Source organism: Nicotiana attenuata, unplaced genomic scaffold (genome assembly GCF_001879085.1).
Source record: "Nicotiana attenuata strain UT unplaced genomic scaffold, NIATTr2, whole genome shotgun sequence".
Taxonomy (NCBI): Eukaryota; Viridiplantae; Streptophyta; class Magnoliopsida; order Solanales; family Solanaceae; genus Nicotiana; species Nicotiana attenuata.
The window spans coordinates 16,815-25,154 of NW_017676187.1; positions in this window are offsets into that span (position 1 = coordinate 16,815).

Here is an 8,340-nt window from a genome sequence, read left to right on the forward strand (position 1 = left end):
TATCAACATCTAAACCTAGGAACACATCACGACGGTAATCAAGCATCCATAGTACTTTGCAGCCCATCCGCGACACCACAAGCGGACGGTGCACCACTGATATCAAGTGCTCAACATCACGTACATGTGAATGGAGGGAAATCAAAGATATAAGCTTCAAGCTGCAACAAAGTAGCACAATAAGGAAGGAAAGATGAGAAGTTTCTTACATACCTTGTAGCCTCTCGAAGATAAGTGTGGACGTCATCATGCCGATCCGCAAGACTCTACCAGATACTTGCTCATGACTCATAGAACCTACGAACCTAGTGCTCTGATACCAACTTGTCACAAATCAAAATTTGCATAGTCGTGATGGCACCTAACCCCTTAGTACTAGGTAAGTAAAACACAGAATAAGTAACTTAAGTGAAAGATCAATAATAACAAAAATAAAAATAACTAAATTCTATACAACTTCCTAAGGATTGGTAGTACAAGTCATGAGCCACTATGATTTATAGACTTGCAAACAAATATGAAGAATAAATACAATATTTGTTTGATGTTTACATAATCAGAATTGAAATCCTAAACTACCATAAACAAGAGGTAGCTTGAATCTAGAATGCGGGTACATCTTTAATGCAAGGCTTCGTCTTCCACAGCTACAAAGCTCTAAGATCTGCACGCAAGGCGCAGAAGCATAGTATGAGTACAACCGACCCCATGTACTCAGTAAGTATCTTGACTAACCTCGGGGAAGTAGTGACGAGGTTTTAAGTTAAAATATGCTCACTTACTATTTTTACCTGTGCAGATCATAAGCAAAAAGAGCAATACGAGATAAAGAAACAAATAATCACGTAATAAATGAAAAAGGAATATAAATGACAAATGGTCCCAGAATATCATCACAACTCAGTTTAACAATACAGTACAATAATAGAAACCAACAACCAAGAATAACCATAGTACAACTTCTCCATTGTGGCACGCTCCGATCCACATATATATTACAAATAACGTTGCGACGTGCAATCCGATCCCATACATATAATATCAATACCATTGTTGCGTGCAATCCGATCTCATATATAAAATCAATACTATTGCGGCATCCTATATATAATATTAATACCGTTGCGGCGTGCAACCCGATACCATATATAAAATCAATATCGTTGAGGCGCGCAACCCGATCCCATATATAATATCAATATCATTTCAGCATGCAACCCGATCCCCTATATAATATCAATTTCATTGCCGCGTGCAGCCCGATCCCATATATAAATATCAATACCGTTGCGGCGTGCAACCCAATCCCATATAATATAAATACCACTGTGGCGTGCAACCTGATCCATATATGTAATAAGTTCATACAAAACAATACTACAACAACCAAGCACAGAAAATTCACAACGTAATGCTAAGGAAAACTAACACACGAAATTCAACTAGGAATACAAACTCAACAAAGTAAAATGAGCAACACAGCACCTCGGAGCTAGCCTCCCACATATAAAGATACGGCTTCCACAAAGCATAAAAACACAACCAATCTAAAAGTCACCCATTTCGGCTGAGCAAAGAAGTGTAGAGCATGAAATGGGGGGACATATACGTCAAGTAAAAATAGGTATCAAGTAGAGGTGTATGATAAGTGAAATCATGTAACAAATGGAGGAATGTAGCAAGTAAAGGCATATAGCAAGTGAAGGCAGGTAGTAAGTGAAGGCATGTAACATGTTAAGACATCTAATAAGTAAATTACATAACCAATATAGGAATGTAACGCGTACGGTCTAATAACAAGTAAAGGCATGAACTGGAAAAGGACATGTAGCAGAAGTAAATCAAGTAAAAGTGTAGGGATAGAAATAAAGATATAACAATAACCGACCAAATAAAAAATACAGATGTAACAACATAAGAAACACAAAGGTGAAAGTAACATACCAAAAAACAAACAATAATAGAAACCAATGCAGAAGGCATGTAAGTGTTTAACTGTCACAACTCGGAATTCCCACCTTCGGGACCGTGATGGTGCCTAATATTTCACTTGCTAGGCAAGCCAACGTTAGAGAATTCACAAATCAACTTCAGCCAATTTTTAATAACGGAAATAATTAAGCTAAACAGAAACTAAAACAAAGTTTGCAGAATATTATAAAACCCATAATATCTGATACATTTAGTATCTGGAGACACAACTCACGAGCTACAATGATTTACTACAAACAGAGTCTAAAAGAAAATACACTGTTCTAAAGGAAATGAAACAACCAAATGATAAGACTAGGAAGAGACTCCAGAGTCTGCGGGCGCCAGCAGATCTTCCTTAGTCTCCTGACGATCAAGTCGAGCTGCTAACCTCACAACCAGATAGGCCGGTACCAAAATCTGCAGAAGTGCAGTGTAGTATCAATATGACTGACCCCATGTACTGGTAAGTGTCGAGCCTAACCTCGACCAAGTAGTGACGAGGCTAAGACAAGACATCCAATGATAAACCTGTTCAGATAACAATATATGTTCAAATAACAGCAAATAAAGACTATACAAGTAATATCAGGAGAGGGACATACTGAGGGGAATACAAGATAAGAGAATCACGTCAGCAATGATAACTATAACAACCAATATACCTTGAACCAATGAAAACAATTAAACACGGTAAGGAAAAGTGCACGACATCACCCTTCGTGCTTTTACTCTCAACCTCACAATATAAATCAACAGGTATGGCACGACATCACCCTTCGTGCATTAACTCTCACAATATGGTACGTCATCACCCTTCGTGCATTGACACTCACAATACGACACGACATCACACTTCGTGCATTAACACTCTCCCTTACCATAAAGTAATAAACAAATAACAACATGGAGATGGAATTAACAAGAACAAGCCTTACTTCAATATTTGGTTCCACAATACCAACCTCAACTTTGAATCAATACTGAATTGTCACCAAAAGATCCGTAAACATGATAAGAACGATCAATTTAACAATACTAGTCTAAACATGGATAACATGAACAAAGGAAACAATCATTGCAAGAAACCAAGTCCTACCCGCATGCTTTAACCCAAAACCAACGCATAAGTACTCATCACCTCACATATATGTTGTACCCAACACCTAAACACGTAGCAAATAGACAAAAAATACCTATTCCCTCAAGTCAAGGTTAACCATGACACTTACCTCGCTCTAAAGACCGTGAAGCTAGTATGGTTGGACTCGTAATTGAATGGGTTGTCGGATTTTATGAGTTTTGTCGGGTTCCGAGGTGTGAGACCAGGTTGGACTTTTGGTATGATTTTTGGGCTTTGATTAAAGATTCGACCTTTATCGATTGGGTTTGTTTCCTTTGGCATTGTTTGATGTATTTGAGTTACTTTTGTCTAGTTTCAAGCTGCTTGGAGATCGGTACACTCGGGATGGTATTTTTGGAGCATCGCTTGGCTTGCTTGGTATTAGATTTGGCTTGTTCAAGGTATGTAACACTTCTAAACTTGGTGCTGAGGGTATGAAACCCCAAATTACGTGTTATGTATTTGGTGTTGAGGTGACGCACATGCTAGGTGACGGGTGTGTGGGTGTGTACCATGTGAATTGTTACTCCGTTATTTTTATGGTACTGTATAGTTACCTGATCTTATCTGTAACCATGAAATCTCTACGTACTAGAGCTATTGAGCTGTGATCCTTGTTAGAAACCATGTCTAGGCTACATGCTTATTCTGTTGGGACCCACTGAGGTCTTTTTTGCTGGTAAGTTATTTGCTTACATTATAATTTCATACTCAGTCATGTTCATTCATTTCATTTCATATCTCAGTCTCTATTGCTATTTATTGACACATCATATCATCATTTTTGGGCTAGTTTCATGTCATTGTGAGCCCGAGAGATTGGAGAGATTGATTACAAAGTGAGGCCGAGGGCCTGATTGTGAGTGATATTATGGGATCGGGCTGCACGCCGCAGTATGTTATATTGATTTATGCCTGGATCTGGCTTATTATTGCGCTTGGGCTGAAGGAGACCCTCCGGAGTCTGTACACATCTCCAGTGAGCGCAGTTGATTATATGGAGGGATGGATCTTCCCCGGGCATAGATCTTGCCCGAAGCATTTATATTTGGGGATGGACCTTCCCCGGGATGGATTGGCTTTATATAGTACTAAGTGACTGACTGTTAGTTGATATATATGGGATGGATCTTCCCTGGGCTGGATGGCCATATATAGTACTGAGTGACTAAGCGTGTTGAGTGATTGAGCATGATGAGTGGAAAGTGTGAGATAGTGAGATTGAGTACTCTGATAGTGTGAGTACACGAGTTCATCTCTGAGATAAATATCATTTGACATGCACACTTGACATACAGGCATTGAGATGCATTTTTCTCATGATGTACGGTATCACATCATTCATGAGTTCTCACACATATTGACATATAGGCATAGAGATGTATTTTACTCTTGCTATCTTGAAAAGGAAACATTTTATTTAGGCAGAATAGGTAAAGACCCCCCTAAACTTGATACTTTTTAATGAGTGTACACCTTAACTATACGGGATTTTAATTACCCCCCTATGCTTACTTTTTCGCATTTTATTACCCCCTAACTTAGTAAACCTCTCTATCGTGTATACACGCGCCGTATACGTGTAATTGCTTGCTGATATGGCTGTACACATTGGATTAATACGGGTATCCAAATAAAAAACCGACCCGCCTTAAAATTAATCCCTCAAATTTTAACCCATCCCTTTTACCATCATTTATTTGGTCGATAACTTTGAAAACTAGGGTTCACCACTTCACTCCCATCATCAATGGTAGAGACGATCATGTGTTCTTGAGCTAGATTTTGTTAGTCGATAGTGTTCTCCGTTGAGGTGCTGGTAAAAGCTACTGTGGAGGAGCTAAAATCTACTGTGTATCTGTGATTATCGCCAATTTTTCAGTTGTTTCCACTTTGAGTTTGAAGGTATGTGTTTCTCTTTCTGTTAGGGTAAAATCAGGGGTTTTATATTGATTGTGACTTTTGCATGCAAGTTGATTGGGGTAAAATTAGGGGTTTGCTGTTTGTTTGTTGATTTTTGGGGGTCTGTACCGAAGTTGTAATCTTCTATATATAATTGTTCAAACTTCTGTCTTGATGAGTTGTTTTTCCTTTTTCTTACTGTTGTGTAGGGTCTCATGGATACTAAGTATCTGAATCTAAGATGGAAAATTGGTGGGATATTGGTGAGTGAGGTAGGACCTCTATATGTTGGGGGTAGGGTTGAACATGTGACTAATGTCGACTGTGACCACTTGTCAATACCAGAGTTAGTTGATTATGCTAAGGGTTTTGGGATTACAAAGTTAGGAAAAACTTATATTATGAGTGCTAAGGGTGGCAGTTTGGTTGAATTAACAAACGACAAGGATTTAATGGACCTTGCTATGTTATTAAACAATGGGGACACAATAGAAATTATTGTCTCTTCTGACTCACAATTTGAAGAGTTGGATGCTATAGAGGGTAGCCAAATAAGCCACGTGGGTGAGCCTTTTAATGCATCTTCTAGCACACAACAAGACAATAGGGAATCTTTTGTTCCCTGTGGTCCTCCTTTAAATTCTACTGCTGCAAATCCACATCTAGGGCTACCAACTCCTTTGAATACCACTCAAGAAGAGGATTCACCCATAGATTGGACTTCCTCTTCAGAGGAAGAAGAATCTGCTGCTGCTTCTCATGGTCTAGTAGACACTGCTACTGATTCTCAACAAGTAGAACCAGTTGGAGAAGAAGAAGAAATAAGGTTACCTACTCCTTTGAATACCACTCAAGAAGAGGATTCAAGCATAGATTGGACTTCCTCCTCAGAGGAAGAAGAAGCTGCTGCTGCTGCTGATTCTTAACAAGTAGAACCAGCATCTGATGATGAATCTGAGAGGTCATTTGAAGGTGGTATCAGAGCTCTAGGTTTATAGGTTCGAGAGGCTACATGGCATTAGGATAAACTCAACATCTTTCTTTCTTTATCGTACGGCATTGATTCAGCTTGAAGCGTAACTCTTTGAATTCCTTCCACGCATTCGTATGCGCATGTGAGCGCTTGGCATCAGACAAACACCGACGGCTTGTGATTCAATGGATGAGGTGCGTGATGTGATTTCTGTGTGCTGATGAAGGCCTAGTCTAGAGGACTTGAGGCCAGGTTTTTTATGGTAGCTTGAGCACGGGGATTTCATTTGTGTGAGTACGTGCTTTTGGACTTATATGTTCGGTAGTGTCCCTACGAGTGGAATTGGTGGCTCGATGAGTGGTTGGATGGCTATATAGTGAGTATAATGTGACTGCAGGATGTGTTCAGATGGATTGAATGTGACGAGAAGAGTTTGCTTGAGATGTAAAAAGGACTATTGGGTGCTTAATTTCATTCTTGATTTGACGTATAGTCTCGAGTTATGGGTGTGTTGAGGTATCTTTCATGTTGTTTAATTGTGGAGCGAAGAGGATTTTCATGTCTTAATGTGAGTTTAGACTCAGGAAGGTTAAGTAATTGCGTAGTAGTTGTCGCGGTGAAAGGGTATAAAGAGATGGCGGTTTAAGGCTAAGCAAGTGGGTAATAACCTGCGAGGTAATCTACGAATGTGTGATTGTTATGATGTTCTCTGGAGGCTTTCTTTTCTACCAGTGGGCTATGTTTGTGCGATTTGAGTTTGGATCGGTCATAATAGTTGACCTGACCATATGAATTCGAGATTTGCGGATGATTTGAGGTATTAGATGGTTTGTGTTACATGAGCTTATAAAGGATTTAGTTGAACTTCGGTGCGGGATTATGGCAGTAATGGGGTATGGTTTGTGTAAGATGTCAGATGTTTTATTCCAGGGCTCTGAGGCAAGTGGGGGAGTCTGCTATCAACGAGTGGATTGCACGGTTATGTGTTATGACCTACAAAGGTTAAGATCGAGGATGACTCGAGTAAGGGAATTTCTGGATACGGGTTGTGTTACCCTTTATGGGTATATGGAAATCACATGATGATTTGAGTTTGTTATTCGTGATGGATGTAGTGTGCATGGAGTAGGGATTCACTCGGTTTCTTAGAGATGTGTGTTACTTTTTTTGGTGTTGTTGAGCTAATGGGGCACATGTCGTTCGGCCCATTTGGTCGGTGCACTTGAGATTCGAGCAGAGTGGACGTTTCTCGAGAAGGTTCTAATAGATTCAAGATTTATATGTAGCAGTTGGGGATTTTGCTGATTTGTATATGGTTAGAATATGAGATTTAAGTTGGATGGTGTTGAGACTTGTGGCATTTTTATATCATTATGGATTCTACATTTCAGTATCAGGAAAGTGAAGGAAATAATTTTGGATTCACAGAAGTTCTCCTCAGGGTGGGTGTGTCGCTTGTGGTACTTTTGGGGTGCTTAAGAAGGGATACAACAGTTTATGGGCCTTAGGGTGGTGTGGTTTTATGCAAGGGTCTCGTGTGGTGAGTTTTGGTTGAGGATTGTGGTATTATTAGCGAGGAGAAGTATCGATTTGAAGGCAAATCCAAAATAAAACTCGGAGGAGTAGGACAACTTGATAGTAGGTTGGCACAATAATGGATATGATCGGTTCTTTGGGTACTTATGATGTAGTGAGTTTCTACAGGTGTTTTGTGGCAATACTCTTGGGTTGGCGACCTGCGTGGCTTGTTTGAGCTAGAGAGATTCAGTTCTGTCGGCTTGGTTATGTGCAAATGAGCTTCGAAGAGTTCTCGATGGTTTCTACCATGGTTTGAGATGGATTTTTCTTACTGGAGTGAGGAACATCTTGCGTATTGGAATTTTCTCCTAGATGGGATCAAATGGAAGGTTTCTAACTGATCGGGTATGTATTCCGCTTGTGACTTAGAGTTGATTATGAGATTTTTGTGCTTTTCATATGATGGCATGATTGATGCGGTGTGTTGTGTGGGATTAAGATTTGCGTATGCAAGGTCACCATTCAGTTTTGAAGGTACGGTCATGAATTCTTAGGCAACATGGACGATTTCAGATGACTAGGTGAATGATATTACTACTTGTTATTGCAGGAGAAGGGTTCACATTTCAGAAGGCGCATTGTGTTTTGACTTGCGGATGCTTCATTGGTATTTAGTTCTCGCCTGGTTGATCGACTGCTGATATTCAGATTTTTGCTATGTGGCACGGGAGAATTATAGAAGTATTCCTCATGGGATGATCGTGTGTGAGAGATGTGTTAGACATTCAGGCGGTGGGTTTGGGATCAGATATGGTGGTTCGTGTGTTTTATGGATTTGGAGACCGGGAATTCT